We start from the raw sequence: 12,629 nt of genomic DNA, 5'->3' as shown, positions 1-12,629 counted from the left end.
TGTCACTGATCAAGTTAAATGTAACAGACACGTACTTCTTTACAGTCAAGGTGTCCAGACTGTGGAATAAGCTCCCTCCAGAGGTGGTGCAATCACCTACCCTGGAAACCTTCAAGAGGAGGCTGGACAGTCACCTTGCTGGGGTCACCTGACTCTCAGTTGTCTTTCCTGCTTGGTGCAGGGGGCTGGACCCGACTATCTTCCAAGGTCCCTTCCAGCCACACAATCTATGAATCTAAGATCAACACCCAAAACTTCCTCATGCCATCACTCTCCATAGCCTGTGATCTACCTTCAGTGGGAAGGTACAATGCCATATACTGAGAAACCCTTGAGAGCAACCTAGTACTGTCCTCTGCATCTTCTCTAACATGAAAAAACAGAGCCCCTCCTTCCACTCAGCCATCCAGCCACGTCGAGCCCCTGAGAGGTACAATTCACAACAGGAAGACCCTGGGTAAGGCACAGCGACTACAGGGCTGGTAGCAAGGTGTTGTGGCTAATGAAATCAAAGGCAGTTAATGCCTTATAAGACCAGCACCGAGATGACCAGTCAGCTAAACAAAGACTGACAATCTCTGTTGGACCAGCAGCCTGGGGCACAGCAGACAGGCATTGAGTACCTGCCACAAGGTACACATGTTCTCTCCTGTGCCTCAGTTTCCCACATATACAGTGGTGGTAACAGCACAGGGCTGTTGTCAGGGGGAATCCATTGATGACTGTGAGGTCCCTAGGCACTGTGGTGAAGAGGGGCTGTAAGTACCTAGGTAGATAGAAATCAGTGCTGTCTCAGAGCAGACCTTCTCAAGGATTTTCCTCTGCTGCTGTGCCCCAGTGGCCACTCATCATACCTGCTAGTCCATGGCTACCCAGCTGCAGCACAGTCAGCAGCCCCTTTACAACTGAATAGGCCAAGGCAGGGCTTAGGGAACGGATTCTGCAGCAATCTCTCTGAGCTCAAGTGTCTGCTTCGTACAGGGGCCATATTTTAAGTGATCCACATTATCTAACACCAAGTCTCTGCACAGCATAACAGCTGGTTCCAACCGGCTTGTAGGGACAGTCTTTTGGGGCACGTCCCCACAAGTGTGAATGTGCGGTTTGTGGTGCCTCAAAGCCTTTTGAGGTGCCACAGACTGCATGCAGGACGCAGTCATAATTTGCTGCCCTACATATTTGCAGCGCAGTGCCAAAATTAGATACTGGGAACTCATAGTATAAAAAAACTGCAGTAAAAAAAAGCAGCTCAGAGCATGATCTAGGAGTATGTGCTGCAGCAACTGAAGGCTGGGGCCTCCATGGAGATGTGGACGCCTGCTGCTCCAGCATGCTGCCTGAGCATGCTGGATGCTTCGGAGCATACCTGGAGCCCAGGGTCTGTCCTGGGCTCAGACACACCACCAGGACCACCTGGGCTGTTTTGCAGCAGGGCCACTGCTACTTCCAGGTGGGCAGGGGGTGCCTCGCCATGGTGCTGTGGCCAGCGCAGGGTTCCTGGAGGCAGCAGCACCGAGCCTCTCTGCCCTTCCACACTGGGTCCTGCCCACTGGGCCACTCGGACACACAGTGGAAGAGGTGAGCAGACCCCAGGATGGCTGTTGTCCTTGTCAGAGTGCTGGGCCCACATTGCTGTGGCTTGGGAACAGTCTGTCTGGCCCTGCACCTGAGAGTGAGGTTATTCCCTGGGGACCCTCGGTGAGGCTTTTGTTCCGTGCCATGTTGCTGTAGCTGAAGATGGCCCTCTGGATTGCTCTCTCTACAGGTAGCCCATCTGCCAGGGGAGAGGCCCCCGTCCTGCACCCAGGAGCCACCTGCCAGCTGTTGCAGACTCCAGGGGCTGTCTGAATGCTCCACCTGCACTGGGAGTGGTGTGCCCAGTGGGAGAGCTTGCAGGAGAAGACACTCTGGATGGAGCAGAGATGCCACCAGGAGGCCCAGACCTCCTGTGCCTGGGTCCCATAGACACTCTGCCACTTTCACTGCAACCAGACTATGGCCTTGAAGGAGATCTGGGCCAGGAAGGTGGCCCTGCAGCACCTGGTGGCCCACACCCAGGAGAAGCGGCAGCTGGTGCACGAGAGCTTTGAGGAGCTGCGCCAACTGCAGACCTCCACTGATGCTGCCATTATGCAGGAGCGCAGGGTCACAAAGCAGCTCCTGGCTGCCATTCCTGGCCTGGCTATTCCTGGAACTGTGCTCCAGTCCCCACCAGCCCCACCACAACCACCTGGCCAGCCTGTACCCCTGGCATCAGGGGCAGGGCCCAGCTGGGAGCAGGTTGGTTGGATGCTGGCACAGCTGGCACCCTGGGAGGTCCACCGTGGCCATGAGAGGCACCCGTCTTACCTCCCCTCTTCCTAGTCCCTGGCCAACCTGTTGAGGCTGCTTCTACACACAGGGTGGTTGGACCCAGCATGATGCGTTGCTAGTGTTGGAGGAGTTTTGGGGAGAGAGATGGGAAATATAGCCACACTGCCGATATTGTTGTAGTCCTGGAAGTGGGCAGGGATGAGAGCTAGAGCTAGTGGTGAGAAGGCCAGTGCCTTACTCAGGGAGACAGGCTTATAGGTAGGTTGTGATGGCCTTGCACAGTTTGGCTTCCACATGCAGCTGCTGGAGAGGGTGGTCTTTGCCTGCAACACTGTTCCCAGCCAGCTGGCTCTGCTGCTGCTGTTGCTGGAAGCACCACACTACACAGCGAGTGTCCTTCATCTACTGGGCTCAAAGACTGCTGTCCAGGACTCAGATGCATTATGCAGGACATGTGATGTGGTGCTGATTTGGGGTACCATCCTCATAGTCAGTCTGAATGCCCAAGAACCCAAGGTCTGTCTGTGACCTGCTACCAAATCCTATTTCTTTTCTCTCCCCAGTGATGCTATGATATGCCTATGCCATATGCATCGACACATGAGGATGAATGTGCACAGTCCTGGGGGCACACAAGTATTCCAGGTCATCTGGGCCTGTCTACATGCATGTACACATCCACATAGATCAAAACACACATCCTGCCCACGCCTGCTCACACAGAACACCTTTGACTGTACTTTACATTAGACTGGCAGCAGTTTCTGTCTGCTTGCTTATCTCATTATCAGTCTGTCCTCCCATTGTTACCAAAAGGTCCTCTTGGCTCTCATTCCCCATCTAGACAAGCTAGGCCCCTTTCTCTTCTCCAGCACACCCTCCACCACTCTCAGCTGAGTGACACTGTCTGCGCACCCAGCATGTCCTCTCGGGGCCCTGAAGTGGTATCACCAGAGCAGGTTGCTGTAGCCTCAGCCTGGCTTTCTGTGGAGAGCAATTAGCAATTCAGAACCAGAGGCTCTCTTAATAGTGTGACTAATAACCCTGGGACCAGCGCAGTGTATGGTGGAGGCTGCTGCAGAAACAGTAACAGCTGCTCCAGGATGTCCTTGACAGTGAGAGACAGTGATTTCAAGAGCCCTCCTCACATTCCAAGAGAATGCCATGGCCAGTGGCCTGGGAATTGGATAGCCACCCTTTCTCTCCCCCACCTTTCAATTAGGGAGATAGCTGCCAGGACTGCAGAAACCTGGGTGGCACATTTAACTGTGCCCTGTTTCTCTCCTTGTCTCGCTGCCCTTCAATTTCCATCCCCATGCTGGAGGGATGGTGTTTCACCAGTAATATCTGAGAAGTGTTATATGCCAAGCAACAGCACGGGGCAGAGGTGATTGGAGAAGAGAGATACAGCTGCTAGGCTGTCCCAGGCAGAGTCAGCAAGGGAGTGTAATTCCCCTCCGCTCCTTCCTTGCTGCTCCTCCATCAGTAGTAGTTCCTGCAGAAGGATCAGGTTGGGGCCTCCAGCAAGACACATATCCAGGCTTTGCTCTCTGTGAGGGTCAAACAGACTTAGCCCTCCCTGTATCCCGGCTGCCAGGGAATCTTCCATGCCCAGTCACCTGAGTTACAATATTCAGGTTTCTGCTCCATACACCTACCCACTTCCCTTCCCCTTCCTTCAGTGCACTCAACTCCTTCCCAGGATATGGCAGAACAGATATGGCCTGTGGAAACCATCTTCTTTCCTGTTCTTGCACTTTGTTCTTCCCAGGCTGGCTCAGTGCTTAGGCTGTTATAGTTTAGGCCCAGGGATTCCTTCACTGCCACGGGTGATCCCGGGTGACCCTGGGCCAGCCCCTTAGCCTCTCTGTGACTCCAATTCCTCTTTATAGTAAATGTAACAGTGCTACCCTATGTGGGGTCATGAGGGAAAGCCCATCAGAGGCTGTGAGGGGCTCAGGTACTGCAGTGATGAGGGTAGAGAGCCTGGAGAGAGGCACACTTTGGCAGGGAGCAGCAGAACAGAACCCACTCCTCTGCTTTGAGTTCTTTCTTCCCCCCCACCAGTGTGTTATTTTGTAAGAGCAAGAGAAGGAAAGAAAGGAAAAAAGGGTGGGGGGAGCAAGTAGGAAAAGGTCAGAAGTGATTGCAGAGAGTTCACCTCACAGAGATGAAAGGCCAACCTCTTTTATATAGAATGGCTCAAAGCAGATTAGAGAGAGGCAAAGCTCCATCCCCAGAAAGGCTGGCATGAAAGGCAAGATCAGAGTGGCTCTCCCTCTTCTCTTCGTGTCTCTGAAAGGTAGAAAATTGTTCACAGCTTCAGACAGAGATTGGTGTAAATGGAATTCCTCCCAACCTCAGGGCACTGCAGCCCTTTCCAAGTCATTATCAACATCACTGGGCGATGGGCTGAGACCTTATCCTCCTCCCCTCCCTCCACCGAGGAGCAGCCAAGGGACCTACAATCAGTACTCAGCTGGGGGAGTATCTTTCTGTTGGGGGCACCAATAAGAAACAAAACACAATGGCTGTGTCCAGACAAGCATCCAGACCCATCAGTGGTGTCACACATTGCACATGCAGGCATTCCCCACGCTGCTACTTTGCACCAGGGGGTGTTTCTTGGCCCTGGGAGATCCTGGGGTCAAAAAAAACCCACACCAAAAAGAAGTGAGGCCATGCACGCGGTGGCAGCTTGCACCACCCAAAATAGGATCCTAGCTGGCCAGAGCCACACTCCAGCTGTGGGCCAGGCTCCCTGCTGCACGAGTGCCATGGCTGCACCCTGAAGCCCCAAGGACCCCAGGTAAGGCTGCTGGAGCCAGCATCATTGCTGGCCCCTGCCTCCTCTATCCCACCCAAGGTAACCTGCCATCCACTGGAGTGCGTGTGGCATGGGTGTCCCCAGGGAAACATGCGTTCTCCCCTGTGGAAACATGGCCAATGGGCACATCTACATGAGATGCTAACTGTGCAGTAACACGCCACAGCACCAACAATGCTAATATGCTGCTGTGCAGTATTATTAGGCTACTGCACAGTAGCATCACTTAAAAGGCATTCACTGGCACTACTGCACAGTAATTCTGGTTACTGTGCATTTATTTGAGAAATGAAGAGACTTGCCCAAGATCATACAGGTAGGCGGTTGGCAGAGCTGGGAATTGAATGCTGGCCTCTCACAAAGCCATTCCTTTCAATACTTCCTTACTGCTCCCATCTCCCCCATATTAACCAACCCTCTTTCTAATACTAATTTCATTTAATTCTTTTTTTTCTTTTAAAAGTAGCACTGCATCCCGTCAGCCCAGGGGAGTAAAACTTTCCTGATCCTTGCCTGCCACTCAGATAGAAGTGGCATCTGTGCTGCACTCCCCAAAGGCATCAGTCACTAGTCTGAGACTTCACTCACCCAAACACAGGCTGGCAGCCAGCAGCCGGCATGCGGGGAGGAGGGGAGTAGGAAGAGACAAGGAGAATGAATATTACTTTATTTTCTGTCAGCTCATCAAACAAGTGAGTGAACAACCTACAGATCTATTATATTCCATGTACATGGAGTAGAGATTAAAAATGATTCATCCTAGACATTGTTTTCAATAACTTCCAACGGTCCATAGCCTTCAGGACACTACTGACATCACAAAACTCTGAAGCCAATAGCGCTTGAGTTTCTCAGGCCCTCTGATGACATCATAGCATTGAGCAATGGCAGAGAGAAGTTTCAAACAATAAAGGGGTTTGGTGTGCGGTGAAAGGAGGAGGCCAGGCCTGATGGTGCTGCCTGGGTTCTAAATTTGCAGCTGAGGTAAAGGAAAGAGGTTTGAATGGTTACAGCAGTGAGATGGTAGTCAGGACTTTTAAGTTCTGGCTCTGGTTCAGGAAGACCTGAAAACTAAGACAGGAAAACTGAAAGTCAGTTCTGTTGGATGTTAGTCCTGGACACAGGAGGGATGTGGGAATGTATGGATAGATCAAGGAGGGCTGAGTATGAACTTGTGAGTCTTGCCCCAGCTCTGGTAAAGAGTTTGAAGCGACTGAAGCAGAAAGAGCAAGGACTCCAGGTCAGCCATGCTTCTAGGATGGTAGTGTGTTCTGTCAGCTAAAGCATGGGAACTAGAAATCCAGATGTGTGTTCTCTGTGAGAGTGAGGACAAATCACTTCACCTCTCCCCCTCTGTGTATCAGTGGTCCAGCCTTGCTCAGTAATGACTGAAAGTCATCTCCCATTACCATCTGGGCTTTGTGGCCCATGTGAAATGAATTGGTGATGTCAGCCAGTTCCTGAAGGACAGATGTCTACATCACAGATGGCCCTGCTGTTGATAACATCAACAGAGAAGCCAAGGACTAGAGCTAAATGGGCCATGGTAAGGTGGTTTTCCTTACTGAAGCTGAGGGTCTTAGTTTGGGGAGTACATAGAAAGCTGACACTGCCTGTGCTATACCCATGTCAAAGAACGAGGAAATTTCAGGTCTCCAGGATGGTCAGATTAGAGCCTTTCACATGTACTAAATACACTCTAAGAAATTGCTTCAAGTATAGGAAGAGCAAACTATTTTTATGTATCTTCTTGGCTTCAAAACCTCCATTTCTTGTTTGATGAGGGAAGATATTTCTGCTCATTTGAAAGCCTTCAAAATCAATATAATCTATAATCTCACTTTTAGGGAAAGTATTTCAAACCATGTCCATCTGGGGAGACAGTAATTTAAAATCTCTTCGTCTAGGGACTAGTCACATTGTATGCATTGGGCTCAGCCAGCACTCAGAAAGCTCACAGGATACAACAGCATTTTTCACACCACGTGGAAAATACGAGCTAGACTGGAGAAATGTTTCCAAACCAAAACAGAACTTTCTATGCCTCTTGGGTGAGAGCAACTGAATATTTCTGCTTCCTACCTGGTAAGAGAAGAGCAAGTGAAGGCAAAACCTGGCCTCTGCCCACTTAGCTTTTGGGTGGTATCAGAAAACACATTTCCCTCTGTCCATATGAAATGTAATTCCCTCCAGGAATTTACTGATGTTAAGGTGGCCACATACTCAGAATCAAGAACCAGAACCCTTTTATGCCAACGCTTATTAGAGAGTCACAAAATCCTAATAGGTAGCATTGCCAACCCTAAGCATTACAGAAGAGGTTATCACCCCCTCCTCGAGCCCCCCAGATCATGAGACTGGCTTCAATGATACCTTTTCAGTGTATTTGCAAGCCTTGTTCTTTGCTTTCTGAGCTTTTCATGGTTTCAGATTTTCAAGCTTTTCTAGGTAATCACAAAGGCTAGTAACTTACTTATTTTTTTTATTTAGAAATGAAAGCAGGGATTTTTCTCTGACTTCATCCTTCCAGCGGCAGGGACTCAAAGAAAGTATCATGAGAGCCATAATAAAAGTCACAACACTGTGCAAGGCAAATGTACACACACACACTTGCCATCTATGACTGCCAGTGTCACCCTGACAACTTCTGACTCAACAGCAACACAAGCATATTTCTCAGAGTGGAGGATTTTTCCAGTAATGAATTGTTCTGAACAAGCCCATCATAAAACAGTGAACAGGCATCATTAGCATACATTTTAAGCTGTTCTTTTGCTTAAGTATTCATACTCATTTGGTATTTTTCTCCACTCCATCTCTATTCACCACACTGAGCATTCATTCCACTGGACTGTTTGTTCTCAGGAAACAGAGCAAATTCTACTTGTTATATCAATATACTCTCAGCTAACACTCTGTAGTAGTTAAAAAAGCAGACAAAAGCCAGAAAAACCCAGCCCTAACATTTGGACCGATGATATAACCAGGACATTTCAAGTGTCTTGAAAAAAGCTCATGGGATACTCAAAACATCATTGCTAGGGAACTAGAACTAGTGGTTCTGGTTAAAGTTCTTCCAAGTGTTAAACAAGAATAAAGTAGGATGTTTGCAATGTCCTACACAAAGCACAAAGTCAGCAAGGATTAGGAAGATGGCAGCAAACATGGCCAGTTATAACAGGGTTTGACGTTTGAACCCACGAGGAAGAAATGGCTTATTTTGGCCATGATCTTGTGTGGTCCCAAGTGCTCTTGCTGGTAGAAGATGCTAAGAATAATAAGCAAATGGGTCAAAGTGCTGAGAAGAGCATGGAAGAGCTTCTTCTGTGATCTTGCAAGAGGGAAAAGGCAGCAGCACAGAAAGGTTTGGAGTATGGGAGGGAGACAGAATTCAAATCATGCAAAACATACTGGATAAACAGCCTAGCTGAGTTCCTAACATCCCCTAGAGCAGTAGTTTCCAACCTTTTTTCATCTGCAGACTCCTAAAATATTTTGAATGGAGGTGCAGACCCTTTGAATTGTAAGTGTGGGTATTTAATACTTCTGTTTGATCATAGTCCTCTTTCACAGACCCCTTAGAAATAGTTTGCAGATTCCAAGGGGTTCATAGATCACAGGTTGAAAACCACTGGCCTGGTTTCTCAACCTGTGGGTTGCAACCCAAAAGTGGGTCACAAGAATATATGAAAGGGTCACACACAAACTTTAAAAAATGGATTCTCCTTTCAAGGAGAAAAACATGGGAAAACCAGGCATTTCCCTTGCAGGCTGGCACAGTTCCAGCCTGCAAGGGGCTGCTTGGGGCCTCCATGCCCCACACACTCCCTCACTGCCCCACACACTGGGGGGCTGGGGTCAAGGGACAGCAGGTCAGGAGTGAGGGGCACTGGGTCAGGACTGGTCACTGATGTTTACAAATGGGTCCTGGTACAAAAAAGGTTGAGAACCACTGCCCTAGAGGGCTACATCCCTGAGCAAGCCCAAAACAGTTCCTCAAGAGATGGATACCATGTGACAGACACTGTTATGCAGTTTTCTACTCTGGCCATGAAACCCACCAGAGATTGTCCATTCAGGCTGAATCTTATTCTCAGGTCTCTGTCTCCTCAAACTGAAAATGAGAAGCAGGAAACCCACACCTGCAAAGGAAGGCCCCAAATTCAGCCAAAGCTATAAACCCATGGCCTAATGTTATGTCTACGAGTCTCCATGCTGAAGTCAATCAGGCTGCTTGCACCCATGAAGTGAGACACAGTGCAGCACCATGTTGAATGGGGAACTAAAAATGAGGGGGAAAATAAAAATGTACTCACCTCAAAAAGGACTCAAAGTGAATTTAATGCTGTCTTTGTTAAAGCTCAGATCTCGTTACTCTCCATCCATCTATGGACTGCCTTCCCCCTGATGAAACCTCTTCTTTTGCTAGCTCAGGGCAGCATATTTACATGTGCATAGCAGATACTCCAAAATGCTTTCCCCAAAAAGAGATACTCAGATTAATCTGAAATAACGACCTGCTGGGAAACTCAGAGAAAATAAATTGCCTCCTATTTGTAATGACATTGCTGATTCCTCAGTGTCCCTGCAAGTGAGACTAATACAGCAGCGAGAAGAACATATTAAATACAACCCACTAACAGCTCCATGGCCCAAAATTTCTGCTGACACAGCAGGTTTCCTGTATTCCGCCCCCCTTTTTTAATACTAGGAACATTTGCATTAAAATAGGCTTGCTGATTCTTAGGAGCTCATCCGCTCCTGCTGTTTATTCTTCACCTCAATTCAGAGGGCCAGCTTCATCCCCAGGGTAATGATGATTAGCATCGCCACTGTTTGTTATTTGTTAAACACCGATAACATGCAGGGCGCATTACACAGCCAGTCCATGATTACAGCTTCTCCCATTGGCTCACTGACTGTGGGCAGCCCTGGAGAGGGGAGTCTATAGGAAGGGATTTGACCAAGGCTGGAGTGAGTGAGTGGAATTTTGATGGCCTTTCATGCACAGCGGGGGCTTGGGAGAAGGCAAGGTAGAAGACAGATAAACTAAGCCTTCAGGCTGGCCTCATTAACAGAATAAAAGAAGGCAAATGGACTTCACCAGAGCTTCCACTTGCCTCCTAACCATCTCCTCTGACATCCTGAACAGGATCAGGAAGCAGCAGGAAAAAAAAAACCTTGAATGGCAACACAGATGCTGGGCCAGACCTCCCATCCCCACAACTGCTGGACACTGGCATCAACTCAGATGGAGCTGTACCAACATACACAAGATGAGGATTTTGCCCTGTGTTCCCATACTATGATAGGCAGATGATCTATGAACAGACTTATTCCCAAAGTAACTGTGCTGCTTATTTGTTTCCAGTAGAGAAGGAACAGAAGCAAGGCCTTGGAGCTGAAGTTTGGCTCCATTTTGGCTTCCTCTATCTTTACACTGGCCCATGCAAACATCCCCAGCTGTGAGGAATTTCACATTTGGCTATGACTCTCTGCTTTCCCTTTTCAGCCAATCTATAGGTGACTTTTAACAATTTTCTGGATTCCCATTAAATTCAATGCTTCTAATTCACTTTGCAGAAAAATCTGTGGTGCTCTGGGACTTCCGCCCTAGCTGTGTCCCCCTCCCATTGTAATTGTATTTGCAAACAAATTAACAGAATCAGTCAATTACGTCCTAGTGAATAACGTATTCATTTAATTGGATCTACCTTTCATGCTCACAAATCACTGGTGAACTACTCTGGATTTCCATGCCAAATGTGTTTGTTTTTTCTAAGTTTCTGCAGAGCGGCTTTAATGAACTCTTCAGTGCAGAGGCTGTTGGTGATCTATTGTCTTTACTGCTCGCTGTGGGTACAGTGGGCCTGGATATTGTTTCTATTGTTTCCAACAGGACAGATGATACATTTAAAAAACTAGACATGAATAACAATTACTAAAATAGCGATTAGCCCTCTTTATGCACAAAAAGGCATTTCCCCCAACAAAATTATATTTAGTTCATAGCCTTTCCACTGTAGGCTCTTTACCTCTTGATCTCAAAATGTTTTCTGAGCAGATCAAGATCATTAGCCTTCCTCACTCTGTGCCTCAGCAAACTGAGGCACAGAGTGAGGAAGTGACATCTCCAAATCCCTTCAGCTGCCCAATAGCAGAGCTGGGAAATAGAACCAAAGTCCCGCACATTCGAGGACACTGAGCAATCCACCTGGCCCCAGTGTCAGAACTTGGTAAATAGGGTAGGAAGTAGGAGAGGGCTTAGGCAAATCCATGGAGGACACATCCATTGATAGCTACTGAGTAGTCAGTCAAGTACGTATCCTTTGACATCCCTAAACCAATGATGGTTGATGCCTGGGAGGTTATGATGAGACGGATTACACTAGACATGCTCTGTACATATACACTCCCTCTAAAGTATTTGCTACCTCCACAGTTGACATGAGCACACCGGGCTAGATCAATCATTGGTCTGACCCAGCCTGGTACTCCTTGTGTTGTTATGTTCCAAGGAGGATATGGAAGGTGAGTTGAATGTTTTGGCAGGATCATGAACAAATATTAAGGCGATGAATTTGCAAGAAAATTGCAAATGTGCAAGAAAAATCACATGGATGGTGCTACACTGAAATGTCCGTGACAGTCAGTAATAAGTGGCATCACATGTCAGCCCATACATGTGCATTAGTGTAGAAAGGTGCTGTATGACACTATAACAGAAAAAATGCTCATCTAGTTACCCCTAGTACGAACAAGGTTAATCAGAACAGTCCCTGAGAATAGGAAGAAGTGTTTTCTAATGCTGTGCTTGTAGCACTCTACCAGACAGCTCTCCTAATTAATAATCATATTAATTTTCCTTTAGATTCATTATCACCCATGTGTGCGTGTGAGTATACTATAATTTGGGAGAGGAAAAAAAAGCCCTTCTCCTCTGCTCCTACCTACAGCATTTGATGAAAGAGCTGTTTCAAGTGCTGGCAATAGCTAGAAAATTGTTACTCCTGTCTTGCAAGTCACTTTCTGTACTAACCGTAACCCTCTTGTCAAATTGGATTATCAGAATTTTCAGCACTAGACAAGAGTCACTTTCAGATTGAGACACGATGCAGATGGCTTCACAGAGCTCTGATCCCCCTTTGCGGACACCTCTGACCATTTTTTCTACCATCTAACCACTTTGAAGAATATTTATGCAAGGATAACATGCAGTGTTACACAGATAGGTTTATAAATAGGAGCCAGCAGAAGCTGATCGTCCACCAACATTGTATGCATATATTATTTATTGTCTCCCCATTCCTTTTGGGTCTATTGCAAAATCTTACTTGCTAAGGTAGTCTTCCCACTCCTGTCTTAGAAGAAGTTAATACATCTTTTTAAAATAATCAATATATACAAAATGTGTATTTTCTTCCCTTGAAGTATAAAATAAAGCTACAAAATCAAACGTTTGTAAACTATCAAGCTGGTAGAACAGTGA

The sequence above is a fragment of the Crocodylus porosus genome, unplaced genomic scaffold, assembly GCF_001723895.1.
Source record: "Crocodylus porosus isolate Cpor-Errol unplaced genomic scaffold, CroPor_comp1, whole genome shotgun sequence".
NCBI lineage: Eukaryota > Metazoa > Chordata > Crocodylia > Crocodylidae > Crocodylus > Crocodylus porosus.
Note: the sequence above shows the minus strand (reverse complement) of the source record.